The sequence below is a fragment of the Equus przewalskii genome, chromosome 5, assembly GCF_037783145.1.
Source record: "Equus przewalskii isolate Varuska chromosome 5, EquPr2, whole genome shotgun sequence".
Lineage (NCBI taxonomy): Eukaryota > Metazoa > Chordata > Mammalia > Perissodactyla > Equidae > Equus > Equus przewalskii.
Genome location: NC_091835.1, coordinates 33,658,332 through 33,677,527, shown reverse-complemented (window position 1 = coordinate 33,677,527; position 19,196 = coordinate 33,658,332). Strand labels below are relative to the sequence as shown.

Sequence of the window (19,196 nt, the reverse complement as noted above, 5' to 3'; positions counted from 1 at the left end):
GCCCACACACAGCATCACCCGGGCCCTGGGTGGGCCTTGGGAAATGCCGCTCTGACCTTCACATTTGCCCACAGGCGTGTATATGTAAGAGGCAGACAACTCCTAGACCGTGGGTTACACATCTTGCTTCTTGGAGAACGTCCCCTGTCCAGGGTGCGGTCACTGCAGAGGGTAATCAAGCGCTTTTTCTGATGATCCGTGGGTGGCGCCTGGGAAGCGATTGGTGCTCTGGCATCCTGGATGAGCCTGCTTTTGTCACAACTACTTGACTTGTCTGCTTAACTTAGCTGTTGATGCTTTCACACAGTGAAACACACAGCCTCTGAGACTTTCCATATGTTTATTCGTTAGTCTTCCACAACAATCCTTTTCCTGGGTGGGTCTGTAGCACAGCCATGCACTTTGTAGCATCCCTTGACCCCTGACCTCCCAGACCTGCTCTCTTTTGCCCACATCACCAGTTTTCCCTTTCCCCCTACAGCCTCACCCCAACATCCTGGGCCCTATCTTTAACGCCGGTGGGTCAGATCTCAGCTTTTTCTAGCCTGGTCACTGCTTCTGGGAGGTCACCGCAGGGGTGTCAGGCCCAAGGAGGGGTCTCATTCGTCTTCTGGAGAAGCTGAGGGTCCGGGCCCTCTCTGTCCAGCCGCTATCAGAAATGTATGTGTAGGTCTCCTTGCTTGGACCTCTGTGCCAGCCTTTCCCTGCCAGGGAGGAATCAGAACAAAAGGAAGTGTAGTTAGTGATACGAGGGTGAGCTGCGCGAGGAATGGACCAAGAAACAGGAATGCCCTCTGGCTTCTGCGCCCAGCTCCTCTGGCATTTGCCTAGTGGTCCCCACCCAGCCTCCACTTCTGGGCTGTCTGGTTTGCTCAAGCCAAACCTGCATGACACAGGCCCTACATGGGCCCCTCAAACGCGTCAGCCTCTGTCAAGCACAAGCAACCTGAAGCCACTCCTGCAGAGGTTGTCTTTATATACTGCCTTAATTCTCTATCTTTGGTGGCCCATTAGTCCCCCAAGAATCAAGTCCAAGCAATTTACTCAACCTCCAGGCCCCTCGTACAGTCTACACAGCTGGGCTCACTGCCCTGTCACACCCGGCACTGTCCACCGTGGTCCCAGAGGCCCGTCTCGGACCCTCAGCACACGCCAGGCATATCCTCCCTCCGGGAAAGAGCTCCTGCCACGGCCGGTCTCCTTCCTTATGCACCTCCAGAATGTTCTTGTTCTCCCTCCCACATTCCTCGTTCCCACCATCCTCCAGGCCCAGCCCAGCCCCACACCTGCACAGGCCTCTCTGGCCATCGCACCATGACTGATCTCTCTCCTGATTTCCTGCTCCTTTACAGTGTGTCCCACGAGATACTATACATAATTTTTTTCTACTGGAAAGTATGTGAGATTTGGGGCCCAAAGTCCAGTGTTCAACGTCTGCTCTCCTATGCCCTGAGCAAAGAAAGTCAGGCCCCTGAGCCATCCCCGTGTGCTGCGTGTCTGTCGCTACCAAAAACCCCTCCAAGAGCAGGCCGGGGTTGGGCTGAAAATAAACAAAGCCAGTCACTGCCTGCAATTCTGTCTCCACGAATGTGAAACAGGGATGAGCATGATGAGGTGTGTTCCAGGCTTCCTAGGGCTGCCACGAGGACCAGATGTTTGTGAAGCTGCTTTGGAAAAGGTAAAGACTTACAGAAACACCAGTAGATATCATTGTGCCTCTGCAGTAAGCTCCTGTGTAACAAAAAAAATTTAATATGGGTAATTTCAATTATTTGGGAGCAAGCCCCAGGGTCCATAACGTGGAGTAGCTTGTATTTTACTAAGACCCAAAAGCATACGGAAAGCCTGGAGTCCCAGCACCAGCGTTTGCCTCGCAGCCAGGTGTCACTGACCATCTAGCTTCAGGCTCACAGGACATCACACAAGGGCTTTCCATGGCCTTCGTCCATTTGCAATAACTTCTGCAAAGTACTGAAAAACGAAGTGAAACAAAACAAAAACCTTTGTTTCCCTGTGAAATCCCAACGGTCATCAAGTGAAAGATGATACTTTAGCAAAGGGTCAAAGTGGAGTTCTTGTTGTTTCAAAGAGCAGGGAGCAGAAAACTGATTGCTCTCCTCACACACTCATGACTGGGGAGGACCCCGTCCAAGCACTGCCGCATCCAAATATGGGCCGTGTCAGGCGTCTGGACACAACTCCCAAAGGCCAAGGTCTGCATGAGGCTCAGTGCTCAGCATACGAATGCAACCACACCCCGTGCGCTCTATCCCAGGGCCGCCCACACATCCCACCCACAGCTCCTCCATGTTCTCAGGGAATTCATGATGCTTTTCACGTCAGCCCAAAGAAACAGCATGAGGGAAGCCCATCTGACCTAGAGTTAAAAGTGGCAGATTAAAAACATGGGTTTTTTTTTTTTTTTTGGTTTTTTGCTCCCTCCTGAAACCCTGCTCAAGTAACAGTAAGGGAAATTTTTAAAGGGGGCAAGGGAGATAAAGTTACAAAGACAAAAACATCACACTAGTGGATGAAATAGAACTAAAAGCCAATTTGTAGATGACAGAACACCATCGGGGGCACAACATCTGCTTAGAAGAGGGGAAGATTTGAAACCTGAGTGCCTGCAGACGAGGGGCCAAGGGGATATGATGATTTACCCCCAGGGAACCCATGGAGCTCAGGAACTGGAGGCACCGGGTACCACAGAAGCAGGGTCTAGGGGGGCTAAAAAGTGGTGGCAGTTAGATATACCTTCCAGGTCTCCTTCCCAATCCCATAAAGCCAAACACCCAGCCATCTGCCATCCCAGCAAAAGAGGGGAACTTTAAGAATAAGCTTGACAGACAGGGCTGGACTCAAGGTCATGGAGCATTGTGTACGGCAGGGATGTGGCACCGTACTGAAAATAGGGGGTTATTCGTAATGACGGAGTGACTGCATCCTGAACAGCAAGGTCTGCCACCTCCCCTGCTCTGCTCCTCGAACACAATCAGGCAGGCAATTGAATTCTTCCTTGGAGAAACCAAAGGCTTCCAAGCGAAAATGCCTAGAGACACTGACATCTAGAGGTCCCCAGCCAGATGGCCTGGTCTCGCCTCATCGCCCTGTGGTGAACTCTCCACTCGTTAAGCCCCACAGACCAGAGCTTCCAGGCAGCCTTTTGGCTCTTCACTCTTGAAAATGAACTGCTATCCTCAAACCACAAACATCTGGGAAAGGCTCCAACAGGTCAAAACAGACGGAAGACAGAAACTCAGAGGAAACAAAATGCCAGAGACGGGGAAAAAATCTTCAAAAATATTAAAAATCCTTGGTTGAATCAGATGGAAAACTTTATCCATGAAACAAGAACAGGCTGCTATAAAAAAGCAACCATCCAAGGAGAAGAAAAGAATTTTTGGAAATTAAAAGTATGATAGCCAAAACGAAACTTAAACAGAAGTTCTAGAAGATACAGTTGAGGAAATGTCCCAGAAAGTAGAACAAAGTATAATGAAAAAGAGTAAAGGTAAATGTGATATTGTGAATTACAATAAGAAATAGATATTTGATCTTCCTCCATGGGTCCTGGCTAACAGCTCCCAAATCCCAAGTCGTTTCCTGAGCATTAGAGCAACAGGGGCATGTTTTGTTATAATATTTGGTTTCTGTCCTAAGTTCCTAAAGTGGCTTCAGAGCCATAAAGGGGAAACGAGTGCCTTTTGTTACTCATAACAAGCCCCTTTCAATCACACCTAGGTTTATGTTAACGAGGTGACTTTTGGAAAGCCCCTAAGAATGGGGCCTAGTTACCAGGGTAACAAACCAGGATTAGAGCATTGGAACTGTCAGTCCCACCCAAGGACTCACCCTACCTTCCCCCACCTCCAGGGAGGGGAGAGGAGCTGGAGGTTGAATCAACTGCTAATGACCAATGATTTAATCAGCCATGCCTATGAAATGCAGCCTCCCTAAAAACTCAAAGGACGGGGTTCGGAGAGCTTCTGAGTTGGTGACCATGTAGAGTTGCTGGGAGAATGATGCACCTGGGGGAAGGCATGGGAGCTCCGGGCCCCTTCCCACATACCTTGCCCCATATATCTCCTCCATCTGGCTGTTCCTGAACTATATTCTTTCATAATAAATCCATAATCTGGTAAGCAAACTTTTCCTGAGTTCTGTGAGCTGCTCTAACAAATTAATTGAGCCTGAGAAGAGGATTATGGAAACCTCAGATCAATAGCAGGCAGGTCAGAAGCCCAGGTAACCACCTGGACTTTTGACTGGCGTCTGAAGTGGGGAGAGGAGCAGTCTCGTGGGACTGAGCCCTTAACTCGTGGGATCTAATGCTATGTCTAGGTAGATGCTGTCAGAATTGAGGTAGATTGTAGGACACCCAGCTGGTATTTGGAAATCTTGAGAACTGCTTGGTTTGGGAAACTTCCCCCACACACGTTTAGTGACCAGTAGTGCTGTGAATATAGTGTAAGTGTAGACGAGACACACAGAGGAGGGTTTGTCCTTAGAATACAGAAATTTGAGAACCAGTCCAGGAGAGCCAAAGTTGACTAAACAGGAGTTCTAGAAAAAGAGAACGGACCAAAAAAGAATGGAAGAAAACCACTAAAGAGATAATTCAAGAAAATGTTCAAGAACTGAAAAACAAGCATTTCCGGACCCAGAGTGCCCACTGAATGCCCGTGAAAATGGATAAAAATAGACCTACATGAAGGCACAGCCGCCGCCTGAAACTTGGGAATTAGGATGGCAGCAGATTTTACCAAAAGCAAAACATAAAAAGCTGGAAGCCAATGAGGGGGTTTTCAACCCAAAATGCTATACTCGTTCAAGCTGGAAACTACCTGTCACAGAGCCGTGAGGGGAATCCCTGGGTACCAGTGAAGGGCTGTGCCAGGACGGTAGGTGTGCAATGCGCCCAGACCACACTGGAGCAGAGGATGGAGGGGCCCAGGCAGTCGGGATGATGGGAAAGACAGCCTGGTGTGTCAGCAGATAGTAGAAAGAGATTTACACGTCCAGTGAGACGTCTGCTGAGCCCCATTCTCCTTTTGGGTATCAAACAGTGACAGGTACAAAGAAAATTAAGCAATGAAAAAGAAGGTATTGAGTAACTCCAGAGGAAAATGAAAAATAGTGCAAGGAGGGAAATTTAATCACAGCACAGCACACTACATGGCTCAATGAGGAATAATATTTACAGTCTTAATAAAGTAGGACTGAATATGAGTGAATAAGTATTGTGACACTTACACTGGCATGGGCTGAGAAGCACGTGCGTCTCTACTTTGGAGAGCCATGGCGGATGGTGTAAGAAAGCTAAACCCTGATCTTCTAGAGAAGGAGGCTGAATTTTCTAAGACTTAAAAAATAAGACAAAAAAGCAATGTAAGTGCATTATTGAGAAATACAGTGGCAAGTCTAGAAGAAAGAGCTAGAGAGTTGAGAGAGATTATTTCTGGAAGGTGCGAGATGGGGATGGAGAGGGAGGAAGCTGGGGACTCTCATTTTTGGTTATAAGCCCTGTTGAAATATTTTATCTTTTTTAAGCTTTGTCTAATATTTTAGCTTAAAGGAAATGGAATAATATGTGAAAATTTCCCTAAACTGGAAGACAGGAGTCTCCAAATTGAAAAGCCCAAGTTCTAGGGTTTCCAGATTTAGCAAAAACAAACAAAAACAAAATAGGACACCCAGTTAAATTTGAATTTCATAAACAATGAATAATCTTTTAGTAAAAGTATGTCCTAAATATTGCAAAAATTACTTGCAGTTTATCTGAAATTCAAATTTAACGGGGGGGTCCTCTGTTTCATCTAGCAACTCCATACCCAACACACGCATCCTAAGATACATAGCTGTGATGTTGCAAAGCACCGGGGATAGAGAGAAGATGTCAACAACTTCCAGAAGGAAAAAAATGTCACCTACAAAGAAATCAGAAAAGCATCGACTTCTCGCAGAACAATTGGAAGCTTGGACAGAGTGGAGCAAAGCCTTCAGAAGTCTGAAGAAAAATGATGTCCATCCCGGCATCTTAACATCCACCCAATCATTAACGGAGTTCGAGAACTGAACTCCATTAAACATGCCTAAAGGCATTTTTAGGCACGCAAAGCTTCAAAAATGTACCTCCCCTTTACCCTTTCTCAGAAAACTACTGGAGGATTTGCCCCACCAAAAGAAGAAACAAACCAACAAAGAAGAGAACGTGTGGTGCAGGAAAACAGAGACCCAATGTGGGAGAGAAGGGAAATGAATGCCCAGGACACAAGCTGCAAGGAGGCAGAGAGACAGCAGATAAGACTGGAGTGGGAGAGTGGAAGGCTCCAGAAGGGAAGGCACCAGAGGGGAAAAAAAGGAACTAATAGAGAGCCTGATGTATTTGACCACATGGAAAATGGTGTTTGGATGGGTTTTCCAACTCTGTGGGAGAGTTTGGAAAGAATTTCAAACAAGGTACACAGAAAATTAAGCAGGTGAAGAAAATGAGGCAATTTTTAACAAAATGTTTAAAGGAGATTAAATGAACTTTACCATAATATACTGCTTGGCAATGCAGAAAATAACATTTGATAGTGATGACATAACCACCGAACGCTGATTTAACTGAAAAATTATGTTGAAGCAGAGAAAGTGCTTCAGACAAAGACGAGCGGTAATGTCCCATCACCCAGGGCAAAGTCAAAGTCCCCACAGCAGCCCACAAGGCCCCGCACAATCATGTTGCCCCACCTCAGTGCTCTGATTTTATCCCTTACGGCTCCCCCTCATCCACCTTGCCCCAGCAATAAGGGCCTCTTTGCTGTTCTGCTCCTCAGTTACACCACAAGTTCTCCCACCTCAGGGCCTTTGCACTTGCTGTTTCCTTGCTTAGAATGCCCTTCTCCACCCACCCACAGGGCTCTCTCTGCCATCCCTCAGGTCTTTGCTCAGATGCCACCTTCTCAGTAAGGTCATTCCCTTCCTCCACTCCTGTATTTAATATTGCATTTCTTCCCCCACATTCCCTCCATCATCCCCATGGATGCTCATTTTTCTCCACGTTGTTCTTAGCCATCTCTCCATGGAGCACCACCTCTATATAACGAGATGGTGACGGTGACATTTTATTTAAATGTTCGCTTATTCCCCCACTGCAGGGAAAGCTCTGTGAGGGCAGGGAATATTGTCCCCTACCTGTATCCATCATTCGTCCACTAATGTACCCGTGCTGAGTGACCAGCACGAAGCAGGAGCTTTATAAATATTTGTTAAATGAAAAGAGAAATCAAGAAATAGCAATGTAAGCCTTTCCTGAGGAAAACAAAGGTAGACACCAGAAACAAACTGCTCAGATAAGTGAGGGTGGTGGGCTCCATGGACCTGGTAACGAGCCGGGCTGGGGCTGCTGGTCTTCCATAAAAGCCTTGGACTATTATTCAGCTTTTCAAACCGTGCGTATGTATTACTTTAATAAAAATTCAAATGATTTTTAAAATATGCTCACTGTTTCCACCCCCCCACCCAAATCACATGTCATCCCCATATCAAAAGGAAGTGATGGCTGGACTTCCTGTTCTTTCGTGTTATTAATCTGAGAAGCCTTCCTCTCCCTCTCATCCACCGCCTTTTCTCTAACCCACCACCTCCAACCCATCCCCGAGGCCTGAGGCTCTCGCCTCCCCACAGCTCTCCAGCCCATTCACCTCTTTCTATCCCCGTCACTATCACCCTAGTGCCATCTTTCACCTGGACGTTGGCAAAAGTTTTGTAATGTCCACCTGCATCCATTCAGTCCATCCAATCCATTACACTGTGGTCAGCCTGATATTTTCAAACACAAATTTGATCCTATCGCACCACTGCCACTTGCTTAAAACAGGCCCATGGCATCCCATTGCTCCTGGGCTAAAGATAAAGCTCTTAAGCCTCCAACCTCACTCCATGCTTGCCCTTTCCCTTGCCACCCCAGTCTCTTGTTCTCACCATGTTAACCCCACCACAGGGCCTTTGGACATGCTGTTCCCTCTGCTTGGAATACTGTTTCCAGAGCCTTTGTCTATTTACCTCCTGCTGATCATTCAAATACCAGCTAAAAAGTCATTCAGTCAAGTCCCCTATTTTCGGCTCTCACAACACAGGTATGTGCATATCTGTACCTTGTCACACTGGTCACAGTTGCAGTTTTACATCTGGCCTTATTGGATTAACATGTGTCTCCACCCCCACCATCAACACACACCACACACACACACACACACGCACAGGCACACGCACACACACTCAAGCTCCATTAAAGGAGGACATCATTTGTTTCACTTATCATTATACATAGTAGGAGCTCAGTAAATGTCTATTGAATAATTTGTTGAAACACTACATTTACTACCACAATAAGACCTCTGTACTGCCTGGGTGTGAATAACATTTATTCATCTGTCTCGTCACTACTCTAAAATTCTCGGGCTCGGAGACTGCATGCTTTTTTGAAAGCCCTTCCACTCACTCCTCTCTACGCTTCCAGTTCCCATCTTCACATATAATTTCTGAAAGTACGTATTGACGCAAAGTGTGCAGGAGATCATGTGTTGAAGGGGGTTTCTATCCTGGAGAGCTAGCATTACAAAATCCTTCCTTACACTTTGCTTTTTAGACACAGTCATCCCCGATGTATTGCTAGCACTTCACATATGATCTTTAAATATGTTATCTTCTTTCACGATTCAACACAGATTTAATTGGCTGAATTCCAGTGAACGTCTGATTGAAGCTAAAGATTAGCATTTTAGGCAAACCTAATGATTTTTATCTTGTCCCAACTCTATTCAGTTTAATACTTAAGCTTTGTGCTGTAGAGTTCTCTGTTTTCCCCTCATTTTTATAAAATAAGGGCAAAAAAGGCAACAAAAGTGGCCAAATTATTGCACATACATACTGAAAAGATGGGACACTGGCCAGCTCACAGAGCCACCATGAGATGGACCATTTGTCAGTTAATGCACAAAATTCCAAGTCCAGCATAAGATAGGGCACGAGGGGCTTCTAAATTGGAACATCTAATACTGAGCACCACTTGTTTACACTTCTTGTGCAATTAGGGAGCACCTAATAATCCAATATTAAATCAACCCTTTGCTTGGTAAAACAAGTTTAAATTCATCCATTTTCTTCTTTCTACTTATTCAGAATTTTATAACACACCAAATATTCATTAAAGTTCCTTCTAAAAAATAAGGCTATTGGGTTGCCTTCCTTTGCATTAACTCCCCTTCAGACACAAGCTGCAGGAGCCATGGGGAGCCCAAAATTTTTATGTCTGTAATATAACACAAGTGAACAACTAAATTGGAGAATCCCCTGCGTATATTTTTAAAACATCCCTTCCTTTGTCCCCCAAACCGGTCTCTGTCAATAACTATTGGGGGTCACTGCCCAGAGCTGGGCCGTGCCACATCAGCAGGGAAAGGCTGGCACCAGAATCTGGGCGATCCTGCCTCTTGCTGCACCCACTGTTAACCACTGACCACTCAATCTCGTCTACACTCGCTGCTCTTGTCACCGTTGTCGGAGTTAGGCTCAACAATTGTTTCCCAACCATTCTTACCATTTCCATGAGTGATGTTGAATTTGGCATTCCCGGAAACCTTCAACTTGGTAGAATTTTCGGCTCCTCTGGGGTATGTCACCAAGCCCTGTGCATTCCCCGAGAGGTGGAGTAGCGGCCTCCACAAGTGTAGGGCTGCAGCTGGGCCTGCAGACGCCACGGGAAAAGCACCAGGGCTCTCTCAAGGCTCAGTGTTCCGCATGGTCTCTTTTGTCCAGTTTTGTTGAGCCATAACTGACATACAGCACTGTGCAAGTTTAAGGCGTAGAGCATGGTGATTTGACTTACACGTATTGTAAGTGATTACCACAATGAGTTCAGTTATCATCTCATACAGACACAAAAAGAGAAAAAAGATTCATTTTTCCTTGTGATGAGATCTCTTAGGATTTACCCTCCTAACAACTTCCAAATACCCCGTCCAGCAGTGTTCGCCGGAGTCATCACGCTGTGCGTCGCATCCCCAGCACTGATGTATCTTATAACCGCAAGTGTGGACATTTGATCGCCTGCGTCCAACCCCTGCGCCTGCCCCCCACGGGTGCTGACCACAAATCTGATCTCTTTTTCCATGAGTTCAGTATTTTTTTGTTCTTGTTTTTTTTAAATTCCTCGTATGAATAAGATCATACAGTATTTGTCTTCCTCTGTCTGATTTATTTCACTTAATGCCCTCAAGTCCATCCATGTTGTCACAAATGGCAGAATTTCCTTCTTTTTATGGCTGAAAATATTCCACCATGATCTTTAAGAGCAAGTAAATTACAATCATTGATAAAATTCAAATTAAACAAGATAGTATTTAATTCCCATCACATTAACAGTGGCCCCTCCCAACCCAATCCAGAGCTGGTAGGGTGCCATAAACACTCACTCAGAGCAGGCGGCTTCTTCTATCTGTTTGCCTCTCACTTTCTATAACCATTCATTATCACTTTTCAAGACGGAAATAATTTTTTCTGATCCTAAAACACACACATTCATTGTAAACAATTCAGGCACTGCAGAAAACTATCAAAAAGAAACTGAAAATCACACATTTCCCTTCAACCCAGAAAAAAACGCATCGCCTTTGGGGTCACCGGGAGCTGCTCTCAGCCCGTCACTCACTTGGTTACTTCTCACCTGACAAAAGGAAATAATAATTGAAGTGGGCTCACAGAGTGAGGACTGAAGGCAAGGTTTGTATACGGCACAGTGTTCAGTGACTGGAAGCTGTGGCCGTTACTATTACTGATACACTTCCAGTCTTTTCTTACGCATATTTACATATATGTCAGGGTGTACTTTTTATGTTCCTACAAGTGGCTTTTGTGTGTTGAAAAGATTATTTAGAAGACATATTGCTTTGATAAATAAATACTCAATTTGTTAAGGTTATAAATCTTCACATTGAGTTTTTCCTGAAGCTTTTGAGTTCAACTGACAAATTTTATTACTCTATTCACAAGCCGAGCTTGCCTGTTTTGTTTTCCAGAAGCCTGAACTCCTTGAGGGTCTTTGAAAGGAACAAGAAAAGAACAACTTTAAGGATCTGTGTTATGGACTCAATGTTCACGTCTCCTCAAAATTAACATTTGGAGATGGGCCTTTACAGAAGTAATTAAGCTTAAATGAGGCCATAGCGGTGGGCCTGGTCCTATGGGATTGGTGTCCTTATATAAGAGGAAGAGACACTAGAGCTCGCTGGCTTGCCCTCTGAGCAGATGGAGGAAGGGTCATGTGAGGGCACAGAGAGAAGTTCAGAGGTCAGCAGCAGGGGAAGAACAGGGACCCACTCACCACCAGATGGGAGCATCCCTGGAGACGGCCAGATTTCGGAGGGAATGGCTGTTGATGCTCAAAGGTGGCCAGACCTGAGGCACAGGGCTCCCAGCCCAGCAGCAAAGCTGCAGGGCCACTACTGGGTTCATGAACTGAGGTTTAGACCGAGTCTGAGACTGGAAGGTTGAGCAAATAAAAATACAGGATCCACAGTTAAATTTGAATGTCGGATGGTTTTGCAATATTTGGGACATTCTTATACAAAAAATTATTCACTGCTTACCTGGAATTCAAATTAGCCGAGCCTCCTGTATTGTGTCTGGCAACCTTGCCCAGCACAGGCACGACCTTCTGGAGGACATTTCAGTAACACACGTCGAAACATTTAAGGCGTACCTAATTGTTAGCACATCAATTCCACTTCTAGGAATCTAGTCACAAGAAACCATTAGACAATAGAGAAATATGTACAGGTAAGGATATTGATCAGTGTATTGCTTATAATCATGAGCAATTGAATTACTGGAACTGTGGTTAAACAATTATGGTAATTTTGTTCAAATGTATGCAGCCTTAAAATGATAATTTTTTAAACTCATATTTACTAATATGAAAAGACGTTCAGAATATATCATCAAATTTAAAAAGGTAATAATGTAACTTTAAGTTCGATTTTATTTTTAACTAAATATTTTACATGTAGCCCCCACACACATATCAAAAATATCCAGATAATTATAGCAAGACGTTGACAAGAGTTATCTCTGGATGGTGGGACTGTTGGTGAGTTTTATTTTGCCCTATAACCCTTTACGCATATATTATCTTAATTATCAGAATAAAACAAGAAAGCTATTATGATTTTGAAAAAAAAGTACTAGCAACTTTAAAAACTTTATGCAAAAGCATGATTCTTTGACAATTCTGTAATCTTAAAATCTGAAGCAATGAGTCCACGCTTGGATTCAGGAAGTCTTTATCTGAAGTCATGGACGTGTTCCTCGTCCTATTTTGGTGCTGATTTCTCTAAGCTGCGACATCTTTCTCTTGCTAAAAGACCCTGAATGCAGTCGATATTTGCTGTTTTTGTTTACTTGCTTGTTGAGCGGGAGGGGTTTTTTTTGACTACCCAACATCCATTTTATCCCTTCTTTTCATTACAGAGCACAAATTTTCCTCTGGAGAAACATCTCCACACCCCATGCTCAGTCCACATGCTTTGGGTAAAACTGACTCCAACCTTGGCTCCAAGGGTGTACACATGACCCAGATATGTCCAATCAGAACACATGATTCCCCTGACCTAATAATTTGCCCAGATAAGAGGATGAAGTGGAATTCTGACCAATGAAAATTAGATCATGTATTTTTTCAGTTGAGTAGAAGCATTCTTTTTTTAATTGGATTAGAAACTGGGAGGATATATGCCTGGAGTTACTAGCCATCTTACTGCTATCTGAAGCCAACATGGACAGCAGAAGTGCATTAAAAGAGATGAAAAACTTTTTTACCTCCTGGATCATACTGTACCTGAAGCCCAAATTTATTTTTTTTAATTTTATTATTTTCAAGTACATAGTATGGACCTTAGACTTATCATCAATTTTCCAGCAAAGGCTCCAGTTAATTTAATTGACATGAGAATGAAATTAATTGAGTCTACTAGCATTAGCTGAAAACACTACTTATAGGTATGGGTAGAATTTCAGGGGTGGAAATACCCTAAGGAGCAGGCTTGCCAGGTATCCTGTATATACAGGACGCGTCCTATATTTAATGGTTTTGTCCTTCTTCTTGTATTAGTTTCTTGGGTCACCCTAAATGTCCTGCATTCACTTTTTTCCAATAAATTACAAAATACAGCAGTTGGGGCTTTTTATCAAATTCATCTGGGCATCCTGTACTGTCATTTGCTAAGTTTGGTAACCCTACCAAAGAGTCATTCAACCCCTACAACCTACCATGCCTCTCCCTGCTCTATAGCATCTCTGCCAACTGAAGCCCAATGTTAGATGAAGTTATAGGACTTAATAAATTTCCCTTTTTTGATTAAGTTGGTTTGAGCCAGAATTTTAGTCTCTTGTAACCAAAAGAAGGCTAACTGGACCTAATTAGTTACAGAACCACCAACACTAACCTCTATAGCTAATTACAATAATAACTGTGTTTTTTAAATCATTTACTGTGTTTAACATACTTTAGAAACCTTGTCTCATGAATCAGCCTACTCGTCCTTTGAGATACGCATCATTTGAGTTCCACGAGGTTAAAGAATTCACCCTGAGTCACACGGCTGGCTGGATGGAAGCAGGACCCCAGACACCAGCTCCACGTTCTTCCACTGCATCATACTCTCTTCTAGTCCAGACTTAGAGATCTGAACTCTGCTCCCCCCACAGAGAGAAGGCTTTTATCGGGCTTGGGGTCACTAGCGCTGGAGCTAAAATAACCACCAGGAAGCTTAACTTCCCACAAAGAGCTCGGATTTGGGGCCAAGCGCATGAAAAGTATGCAAACAGAGCCTCAGTTAAAGCGGGAGAAGGAGTCCCCTCGGTACAGCCGTTTTCTCTGGGTTCCAAGCAAGGGCCAAAATCTGAAAGCCAGTTTGTGGCTCACTTGAGTAGCGTCAAATGCCAGCCAGCACCGCGCAATCTCCAAAGCAGTGTTCAAAGCTGACTCCATCGTTGAAATTAACCGGATAACTGCAAGTTTCCCACTTCATGTGGACACTGCCTAAAGCTGTGTAAGTTGGCCATGAACTGCATATACATGCAGACCTGAGACAAAGGAACCACCAGATTTCCAATAAATCATTTCGGTTTCTCACAAAAATATAAAAATATGTAAGGGGCCAGTCCCGGGGGCCTAGTGGTTAAGTTTGCTGAGCTCCACTTCAGCAGCTCAGGTTTGGTTCCCAGGCGCAGACCTACGCCACTCATCTGTCACTGGCCATGCTGTGGCAGCAACTCACATTTGAAAAAAAGGAAGATTGGCAGTGGATATTAGCTTAAAGCGAATCTTCCTCAGCAAAAAAAAAAAAAAAATATATATATATATATATATATAAAATGGTTCCTGCACATTTACCTGTGACATGACAGTTTATGTGCAATTCATCTCATGTTTATTATTTCTCACAGTAACCCCATATCCCTCTCAAGAAACTGAGGTAGAGCAGAGAGGTGACAGGCTCCTTTCAAAGTCAGGCAGCATGTCAACAGCAAACCGATAAAACAGTTTCTCACTTTCCAGAGGCGAGTGAGTGCCCTGGGCCATCACATCACGTTTTCTTTAGGCTGCACCTGAGAAGCAGCCGGTGTCAAGGAAAGCGCTGGGGCTGTCCCGGGTCTCTGCCCACAGGGCTCACGGGCAGCCTCCCAGTGGATGGCACGAGGCTACTGCTTCCCGGGGCACCGAGGCAGCAGCAGGGGCTCCTGTGGAAGCCTGGAGGAATGGAGGCTGGCTGGCCAAGTGTTCCGTTTCTTTCTGAATCAATCTACTTCTCCAACATCTCCACTTGACCATTTCCTGGCAGCCCTGAATATTTTAAGGAGGAAGTTCCAGAAATAAAAGAGAAGTTGTCCCCCTCCAAGCAGGCTGAGGGACGGCTTCTCAGGCCCTGGGGAGGGTCAAGGGGAGACCAGCGTAGCTGCAGGAGATGGAATTTGTGACACTAGGCTCCTGAGGTCGGTAGGATGATGACAACCACCCACGCCCCACCTCCACGGCGCGGCATGCCCTTGGAGTGCGCCTGTGCACTTCCCACCCCCGAGAAACTCTGGCAGAACAGTTTCCGCAGCCCCGGCGCCCGCGCCGCAGCACCCGGATGCAAAGGTCCTTTTCAAATGCACCTCTGAGCCGCAGGGCCCCCACTCAATGCGTCTATCCAGGAGCGCCTCGCAGATGTTCAGGAAGCGACTGCAACCTCTTCTACCCGCTTCCTGCAAGAGCCATCCGGCGGTGGCATCCCAAGGGCAGCGCCTTGAGAAAGGTCCCCCGCGCACGCAATAAAGGGGTGCATTCTCCGCAGAGGATTTAAAAACAGTAACGAAACTGACCAAAAGTTATTTTCACACGTGCCAGCAGTTATAAACAGTGTCAGTGATAAAATACTCCTTCCAACTAGGGTGGACCACCTGCCCCCACGACTGGCTGCGCCAGCCGCTGCTCCCACCGGGACCCCACCCTCTCGTCTCTTTCTCACTCCTTCCTCACTTCAGCCACAGGGATCACTCCAAAATGGCACCTGAGCGTGTCATGCCTCTGATTTAAAATGCTTGCTTGCTCCGAGGGCCTTCGGAACGAATCCAGCTTCTAGCAGCTTCGTGGCTCTTCACAGTCTTGAGTCCAACCTCTTTTTCCAGCCTCCCCTGCACCCTTTCTCCCATGCCATGTGTCCTAGGCTCCCAGTTCTTGAACACTTTATCCCATCTTTGGGCCCCCTTGCCTTTGTTCAAGCCATTGTTTCTATTAAGAATTTTCTTTTCAATCTTGAAGACTCCGAGTCATCTTGCAAGACTCAGCTGATGTGTCAACTCCTCTGGGAAACCTTGCCTGACTCCCTCCAGCCCTGGAAGAATTCACCACTCTTCTTCCCTTACCTGGAGCGCCTGCTACATGCCCCACTCAGTCACTTACTGCAGTCGCCCCCACCACCACTGCCATTGAGTAGTTCCCCATGTGGCCTCCAAGACTCATTCCTAATTCCAGCCTCCGTGAAAGCAGCCAGGAAAGTGGACCTTTGCTCTCTCTCTGCCTCCTGCAAGTCACCCCAAAGGGAGCTGGTCACAGATTTTGGTTCCAAGGTCCAGGAATAAAAGACACCCCCTCCGCTCACCTGCGGTCGCAGCTGTGTGTCAGCTCAGCCTTTACTCCTGAGCCCTAAGCTGCAAGTACCTGGGTGCTGCTTGAATGCTGATAAACTTGTCCCTTGATTCCTGCATCCGTCTGTGCCTGTCACCCCCTCAGTCAGAACCTGGTAGCAAGGAGGAGGAACAGCATGGCAAGGTCTGGGCCCTCCTGTGAGCCCCGAAAGCCTGCTCCCCCCTGCCCTCTGCCACCTGCCCCTCTGCACCACCGTCAGTTGTTCACTTGGGGCTGCCGTCCGCTGTGATGGCCTTCCTCAAGAGGTCAAGGTTTGCTCACTCTCTCCAGCGCCCGGCACAGGCAGGCTTAATATAAATGTTGAAAATAAAAGAGGGTACAAGACACCATGTAAGGTGCTTCCTCCACACCCTACTGACTCCCAGCCCAGCTGCCATCCCCTGCCCCCGCTTCTTTGCTCCCAGAATCCCCATTTTGTCCAGGTTTCTAGAAGCCAAATGCTCCACAGAGGCTGGGTCCCTCCCCAGCCCTGCAGAGGCCTCCAGCTGAGTCTAAACCGACGGTGGTAATCCTACCCACCTCGGCCGAAGCCGGTCAGGATGGGCCTGCACCCCAACCGTGGCCTAAGGGAGGCTGGTGGGAGACGCTGGGGAAGGTTTCCTCATTCTTAAACAGGCTCATCCCCTCCTGCCTTCGGACACTGGTGTGAGGACTTGCTGCCCGGAACTGCTGCCGCCATCTGTGAGCATAAGGGGGCAGCGGGCGAGGCCCAGAGGGCAGAATCCTCTGAGCCTGACATCACGGCCAGCGGCAGACCCCTGTCAAAAATGGTTCAAACGCCCCGCCTCCCTTTGCAATGGGACTTCGAAGCTCCTCCCGCCCAGAGGCGGAGCCTGTTTCCCCAGGACTTGAGTCCAGTCCTCGAGGGGTGACTAGCTTTAGCCAAGAGCGCGCGGCAGAGGTGACTGCACCAGTGCCAAACCTTGGTCCCAAGTGGCTTTCACGCTCCTGCTCTTGCTCTTGGGCCCCTGCATCGGCCGTGAGAAACAGCCCAGGCCGCCTGCGAGAGGGACAGGCACGACGCACGGGAGAGCCGGCTCCTGGCCCAGGGCCAGCGAAAGCCCAGAGACGGCGGCACCCGATCGCCCAGAGCCCACGGCAGAGGCCTGGAGCGCAGGCCCGGGCACTGATCACCAGCCCAGGAGCGGTCCCTCCCCGAGACTCCATGTTATATGAGATAATAAATGTTCTCTTGTTCTTTGGGATTTTGTTTTTAAATGCCACAGTCAAATGCAGACAATAGTCCCTGACGAGGAATGAAAAGACGAGCGGGGGCCCGCCTTCAAGGATTACAGTCCAACTGGACTTAAGACATATTTTTCAACTGGGCTGTCAATCCTTTGAGGGAGGCACTGGTGCTTTGTGTGTCTGCAGAAAGGATTAGAGCCCGACCTGTGCCCAGCAACACAAGGTAACCTCCGCTAAGTAAAAATGGGCGCGCCTGTCCTCCCGGAGGAGCCTGGGGAGAGCTGGGCCGGCTTTGAGGGAGGTGCAGGATGTAGGGAGACGGGGACAGAGGGGCGGTGGAGAGGGGCGGGCTCGACCTGGGCCTGGAGCGATGGACAATCCACAGGGATTTGTTCTGCGAGGAGGTGAATGGCGAGGAGTGGAGCTCAGATGTGATGATTTAGGGTGTGAAGGACACAACAAGAAAGAATAGCATTCTCAGTGCAGGCCCAGCAAACATTTGTCCTATGAGGTCACAGGCAGAGCTGCTGGAGGCACAAGGCAGGGTCCTCCCTCCGTAGCCACCCTCAAAAGAGTTTCAAAAAGCACATCCTCTCAGAGGTCATCAGGTCAGTGCCCATGACCTCCGCAGTGACCAGGCCTGAAGAATCCCTTTCCGCCTGTGTCCCTGTACCCTTCACCTTCTCTCACCTGGTGGGCTTACTGCCAGCCAGGGGGCTGGGGGGGTCACAGAGCAGGCCTTTAATAAAGGTTGAAGGGTGGGCTGAACGGATGTCACAAGCTGGAAGAAAAGCACCAGAGAACTACCTCATTCTTTCAAATTTGCCAGGGTCGGCCACGTCTCTCTCCATACCCGAGTTGCCTAAGCCTGAGAGGAATGGTCATGGGCCAGCAGGAAGACAGCCAGCTCAGTGTAGGGGCGTCCCCTTGGGGGCCTGGAGAGGAGGCAAAAGAAAGTGCTCTGTTCTCTGGTTCCAACTGCAAACATGAAGGCACTAAATAATTCCCAAACCAAACCAGCTTCAGAATCAGAGCACAGCAAAGGGGGCCAAGAAGACTTCTTTCTTTATTGAGCAAGGACTGTGTGCTAAGCATGTCTTATCCTCAATAGAAAACCCTCATGACATTCCTGTGAGATGAGGATAACAATCCCCGCATATAGGTGGGGAGCACAGGCCCCGAGAGAGGGAAACGTGCTGAGGAGTCCCAGCAGCCAGCCTGGATGGGCTGGGGCTGCAGCCTGTGATCTCTCCACGCAGCCCGTGTGGTACCTGGCTACTGCAATTTCTTCCGAGTCTGAGCTGAAGGCAAGCTTTCACAGGAGCTCATTTGAAGAGGCATCGCATCTTAGCCGAGACACTGAGTGAGTTAATACCCCGGACCCAGCCCCAGCTCTGTCATAAAGCAGCCATGCAGCCTTGAGCCAATGAAGTGGTCTCTCAGGACCGACCTCAGTGGTTTTTCATTTATAAGCGGAGAGAGTGAAGCTGGATGATGGGCCAGAACTCTTCCAGGTCCCGTGGCTGGGAGGCTTTCCCTCTCCTCCATAGAGACTGGCCCAGACTGAACCAGAACCTCCTGTCCCAGTGAACAGTTTCTAGGAAGGAGGCTCTGGCTGGCTCAGGCTCTGCCCTCCTCCGATCCACGGCATCAGGAACAAGTCGGATGGCACCAGCTTGGCAACTGGAGGCACAGCCTGGTGGGTGATGGCGCAGTTAAGGGGGCAGCTGGGAAGGACCCTTGGACCCTCTGACCACCACTCTATCTGATGACA

The 19,196-nt window shown here is 47.4% G+C and overlaps 1 protein-coding gene across 9 annotated transcripts in view; it reads right to left on the bottom strand.

Annotated features, from left to right (window-relative positions):
• Positions 1–323: 323 nt before the first annotated feature.
• KCNA6 (potassium voltage-gated channel subfamily A member 6) overlaps positions 324–19,196 on the bottom strand; it is a 40,007-nt gene continuing 21,134 nt past the window's right edge. For 3 of the 9 annotated variants that reach the window (XM_070620548.1, XM_070620555.1, XM_070620557.1), the window contains one exon: positions 324–704. The gene's annotated coding sequence lies outside the window, so the exon portion shown is untranslated. Of the gene's footprint in view, positions 705–5,253; positions 5,363–9,586; positions 10,332–10,460; positions 10,552–11,368; positions 11,527–11,633; positions 11,782–19,196 lie in introns of all 9 variants that reach the window. The other 6 variants (XM_070620549.1, XM_070620550.1, XM_070620552.1 and 3 more) reach the window with 5 other exon arrangements.